Raw genomic sequence first — 6,000 nt, 5'->3', positions numbered from 1 at the left:
TTCAATGTATCAAACCACAGCATGATCAGACTGGAAAATGTATTGATTTGGTTATGATTAATAATGTCCCTCCTCTTTTAGGCTCCAGTTTGAATTCAACGTATTCTGTGAGGTCATCTTTGAGGATTTTTGTCCCTTGTCCCTCCTATCTACCGCTGACTGTTAGGTTTGGAATGACGACACCTTTGCTCCGCCCCAATGCAAACTCGCTCTTCGCGTTCATTTCATTCCTGTTCTCATTCCGAGCATTCTTCGCATCTCTGTCGGTGCGCTGCCGATTCACGTACACATACCCGGCTGGTCCAGAAACACAAGAATAACTTTACACAGTTTACAAAAACTACAATATCCCACATTAGACAGAAAAAGGGGGACGATTTTTTTTAAATGAAATAACAATAACGGAGGTGTTGGAGGTAAGTTTCTATGTAGTTAATGATATGCAAAATGGTTGCAGATAACATTGTTAAGGTTTAGTTCATCGTGAATAAAAGGTAATTATACTATCATTGAATACATGTATTCGGTTTCATATTAGGTTACCATAAGAATAAGACTGGGAAGTATCTATTGGTGAGATTTTAGGTGGCCGTTTCTCATCGCTGTTGCAACAGGGTGCTCTCACTTTGTCCACTCAGTGTTGTATTCACTGACATAGCACGAAAATCTTTGACATTTTTTACATTTTTGTAAAGAAGCCCGACCATACGCCCTACTATAATGCAGTAAGTCTTGTGCATGAACCTCAGAAACTCAGAACAGGATTCGGGAAACGATTGGACGAATGCTACATTATTTTATGAATCACAATTTTGGACAAGATGACCGATCAAAATGTTGCTGTTTTCTTCTCTATAGTTGGCTCAGTCGGGACTTGGAGATTTCACTTGAGAATTTTCGGAGCACGGCAAAAACATCATCCTGAAAGACTTGTTGCTTCAACACATTTGGCCGGGGGTTTTCCTATTCTTGCTTTGAAGTTACTGTAAGTACATGTTTCTATATTTATGGCTACATTTACAGGAATCCCAACAAATTCTTTACATTCCATTTCCCTAATGGTAAAATCGATGTAACCGATCTGAATAGGACTAGTCATGTTGCAGGAAAGATTAGATCAACGTTTTTAGATAATGTGTCTGTTTTGATCATCTGTAAAAGTGGGGGGCTGGTTATTGTTTTGAATTCAGAAACCCCAAGTACCAACTCACAAAGTAGGATATTTTGCGTACAATAATGCTACTATTTTATCGCTATCAGTTCCATCTGTAAATAGTATAATAACGACACCAAACATTTTAAAGTGCCATAGGTCGTTTTGCTTTCAAAGCCGAACATGCCATTTTTTCTGTTTTTGCACTTAAACATGGTTCAAACAAACCCCTAGCATTAAAAACCCCCATGTCATGTTTGTTTTTGCTTGAAATACATGCTTTTTCTACTCAGTTTAAATTGAAATAATGTCAAATAGTTGTACACGAAACTTCAGTCTGTTTTATTTTTATGTAGCCTTTCGCATTCCACGCTCCGTTCCATTTTCCATATATCAGTCTCCTTTCGGAATACATAGTTGCCTGCTCAGCTAAAAACAAGAATGCTCAGACGACAGTAGTATGCAGCCAAGGCCACTTTTGAGTTTTTACCATTGGAGAAACTGATCAGATTCCGAAGAAATTATGGGTGTCACTTGTAACGTTACAGTGTTTTTTTTAATAGTCTGTGCATTTACAAAGTTTGTGATGTGGACTTAACATTCATTGTAGGCCAACATCATTTACCTTCTCGAGTTTTATTATGTTGAAACTGTTGGAAAGGGGGGCACTTACTTTTTGTTTATTTGTGCATTGGTGTATCTTAAGATGTATTTGTGGACCCCTGAAAGCATGCAATATGTAGTGCTGGACTGCCCTTGCTTAAACTATACATTAAACAACACTAAGATCATACCAACAGAAGAGAATATTCGCTTTTACGCATAGTATAAATGCAAAGTATTCATTCAAATCTTGTTTCTGTTCATTTCATTGGGTATTTGCCAAATGTATGATTCAAGTCAAAACTCACGTGAAGTTTTTCTCTGCAGCAGTCCAGCAAGTGTTCTGCCATGCTTTGTGTGATTAGAAAAAAGACGCCTTTCATACAGTCAATTATGGTCTTATATTTCAATGTGGCTCTTGTGGAAACAGGGATAAATGAGTCTTAATGTTTTTTTTACGTGTGGATTCCTCTAACTAGGTATAATTTGCTACAATAAACACATTGACACCTATCAGACTTAACCCTGACGTGACATCACCATGTTGAGAAGTACATCTGCTGCTTAGATGGGATCACAAATAAAGGAGAGCAATAGATGCATTGTTTTCAGCTTATGCAAACAAGGGGACCTGTTGGACTCTGGCCTGCATGGCATTTTCAAGTGCAAGAATAGGACATTGTCTCTACTTGACCACTTAGCTCATTACTTTTGAAAGTGGGCTTATGAATTCCTTCCCCTCTGAACATGTGCTGAGGCTAAAGTATATCTGAAAGTATTACGAAAATTCCAACTAATGTCAACAAATCCAATAATAAAGTCAATACTATAAATAGAATCATATTATGACACAGCGAAGCACATTACTAGTATGGCAATATTTGTACATATTTAATCCATGATTGAATGGAAATTGGTTGCAGGCAATTTCAGAAGAATAACATTGAGTATGTTTTTGATTGGCTCACTCACATGTGTGCTAAACAAACATTGTTCTCTTTCCTCTCCTTCTTTTGAACATATGTTATCCGTGTTGTTTTAATATTCAATCACAGACTAGGACGTATCAGAGAGATAAGGGATTGTACCCTTCTGCCCATGATATCTTTACAACGGATGCATGATTAGACTATGTACAATTTTATTAAAAAACAAAAATCCCTGTTAACATCTGGAGATACATTCCTATTAGTTTAGGCGTTCTGATAGACAGTTGAGAAGCACAGCCCACATAGACCGACAGAATATAATTAAACCTCTGTTTTTTTGCACATTGCATTTTAGCAGTGCTTTTTCAGGATTTAAAGAAGAATGTAGTCTTTCAGTTGTGAAATGTGAAGAGAATAATGTGCATTTCTAAGGCATTGAGTGTATTGGGTTACTTCTGGGAGCAGAGAGAGAACCATTGTCTTTTCAGTCAGTGGTCCAAACTGAGATTGTGGAAAGCTTGTTGAATTGCAGAAAGCAAACAACGATGTTCACAGACTGACATCTGTTCAGGTTGTCTTCTGCACCTGGAGATGAAACAATGAAGGCACAACGTTTGCTTTTACTGTACTGAGATTTCATGCAAATGACGATTTGACAAACTATGCTTCTCACTGTCAGGTCCATGCTATCGTTATGCCAGTAAAAGGTCACTGCGGCTATGGCATCATATAGCACTCGTGTGCTCCAGATAATCTGTCCGTTAACAATACAATAGTATTTTAATATGCTTCATATTTCAGTCACCAACTGCTGTTAACAAATGTAAATGTTTGTGTGTGCGTGGGTGTATGTGTGTGTGGCGATCATGGGGTCCGTAGGGAAGGATTGATGTGAACTACATGTGTATATATGTGTATGTTCAGTGTTTCCTGCTGTATTTTGAACCCAAAGGGTTTTAAAAATTAATTTTTACTATTTTTGAAAAAGCATATAACTGATGCTTACTGAATTAGAATGGCATGTTCTGAGAAAAGCACAAACATAGTCGTGTCATAATTTATGTGTCATATAAATTCAGAGAATACGGTACATGCTAATTACCAGCATCATGCATAGTAACATACACTTGGCCTGATCATTATTTTGATTATTTCATAAAATGAAATAATATATCCCTACTGTACATGCAGTAAGTAAGGATGAATGGTCCGAACATGAGTCTTCATGTAGTGTTTCACTTAGAACCAGCCTGTGGGTTTTCACCCTCTGGAGCCACAAGGCATTGTGAAGCAGCACTCTGCTGGGATGAAGCCCAAAGCAAACAGGCACATCCTGACTCTGATAGTCTGCAAAGACATAATTTCCTAATAAAAAACATCTGTGGTTGAAGCAAATTAAGATTCAACGTAGGAAAAAATAATTAAATGGAAACTTTTGGATGTTCCATGTTCGTTTTTCTTTTCTTCAGAAATTGTTACCTTACACATTTTATGAAGACAGCAGTGGACATAATTGTAGAACGCTATTTTGTGTATGAACAATATTGCTTCCCTTCACATTAGTTGCACTTCCGGATCTTAAGAATCTGAAAGACATCATTCATGTCAGTTCGACTCAAAAAAGTCGCATGTTTATTGTCATTTTGTGTGTTTTATGACCAAAACAAGACAAAAACAAGGGCATCAGAGTCATTGATAGAATGAACACAGGATTATTGGCAGTGTAATTGTCAATTGTTGTGTGTTTACTGAATACAACGTGTGAATGTGCAGGGTCAGGGCCACCTGAAAGCATTGGTGTACCTGTAGGGGAGGAAGCATGCTGCATCAGATGACAGACCAGCTGCATCTCTGGCTGTCTGTGCCCTGAGTTAAACCCTGCTCCAGAAAGGGAATTGTTGAGTATGGTCTGCTGCTCAACAGTTTGAGTTAGGCCTCAGAGAGGCCGGCGTAGAGTGCCACCAAAAGAAAAAGCTGGCTCAAAGCCACTGACGTCATCTAAGTAAATCAGCTTCAGCACTGCAGCCATAAAATGACTGCCAGCTACTGAGTGCACTTTGGCCTTGTCAACTGCCTTTGAAAGTACTGTGCACTTTTTCTCCATATGTGTAATTGTGACAAACAGCCTATATATATATATATATCCCTTTGTTTATTCTTGTCACAATGTTTACTTTCAAAAAGACCAATGAACGTGCTCTTTTAAATGAACTACAATGCTGTTATTGCGTTGTACTGGGATATTCTTGCAAAGCATATGTGGGATGAAATAAGAGGGAGAGAGAAACGTAAAATGTAAGAGCTTTCTTCATCTTTAGAAGTCATACAGTAAAGAAACCACTGTTTCAGCACTTTACAATTATAGTCTCATAATTCCTACCATATGTCAGCCCCAGTCAGCTTCTCAGGAAAGAAAATAATGAAGAAACAAATTATGTCTTAATCACTGTGTCATTAAACAATAATGACACAGAAGTCATTGTGACATTGTTAGACATAGCCTCCCTGTTTTCTCACTTTTGTAACTTCTGGAGAGTTTCAAATTAGCTATCCCACGATCATGAAACAGATGAAAAGGAATATTTAATCTATGATTCATTTGATGAGTCAGTTCCTGAAACCACTATAAACCTTCTAGTTCTTGGCCACAGCTGAAAGCAGGAAATCCAGGCTTCAATAACTTCCTTGCCCAGTATTGGCTGTGCTATGGGGCTAGCAGCCGTGGTTTAGAGCATGCTGCCTTCCACTAGCAAAAGATATTTGAAGAGATGTACACCCGTGGAACAAAGGTTCTCAGTCACTTCATTTACTGAAACTGTTTATAATTTGTGGGCTGTATTCAAATGTGGGCCGTCCAGGCTCTCTGGCACCGTATTCCCTAGTCCTCGCTTGTAATAAATCCCTACAAGGCCTTTCATTAATGGCTGCTGTATTGTTATCATGGCTGACAGAGATCAGACAGGCTCTCTTTGCCCCCGAGCTGCCCTGGCTTCGTCCGAAACACAGATACACCCGGGGGTGGCTCTCAACATTAGTATGCAGGCTCTGCCCAGTGAATAAGGTTGAACTATCTGGGGCACAGCATTTCAGCGTTTCAGTTTCTTTAACTTACTAAGTCAGTGTGTATGTAAATAGAGAGCACGTACAGCAGGGAATGCTGGGATAGATAATATGATTACACCTCATAAACAGTTTAACTGCTCCATCCGAGAACGATGCATCCTGCTTTGGTCCATTTGTTTTGTGTGCATGCTGGAGTTACTTGACTAAGTACTACAGCAATGTATGTCCTCAGAATGTTGCTGGGCAGTCACT

At 38.6% G+C, this 6,000-nt stretch overlaps 1 protein-coding gene across 7 annotated transcripts in view; it reads left to right on the top strand.

Annotated features, from left to right (window-relative positions):
* The first annotated feature begins 235 nt into the window (after positions 1-235).
* tead1b (TEA domain family member 1b) overlaps positions 236-6,000 on the top strand; it is a 44,579-nt gene continuing 38,814 nt past the window's right edge. For 4 of the 7 annotated variants that reach the window (XM_062470874.1, XM_062470873.1, XM_062470871.1 and 1 more), the window contains exons 1-2: positions 237-416; positions 859-985. The gene's annotated coding sequence lies outside the window, so the exon portion shown is untranslated. Of the gene's footprint in view, positions 417-858; positions 986-6,000 lie in introns of all 7 variants that reach the window. The other 3 variants (XM_062470870.1, XM_062470868.1, XM_062470867.1) reach the window with 1 other exon arrangement.

The sequence above is a fragment of the Osmerus eperlanus genome, chromosome 10 (genome assembly GCF_963692335.1).
Source record: "Osmerus eperlanus chromosome 10, fOsmEpe2.1, whole genome shotgun sequence".
In the NCBI taxonomy this organism is placed as follows: domain Eukaryota; kingdom Metazoa; phylum Chordata; class Actinopteri; order Osmeriformes; family Osmeridae; genus Osmerus; species Osmerus eperlanus.
This window is presented reverse-complemented; position numbering and strand designations above follow the sequence as displayed.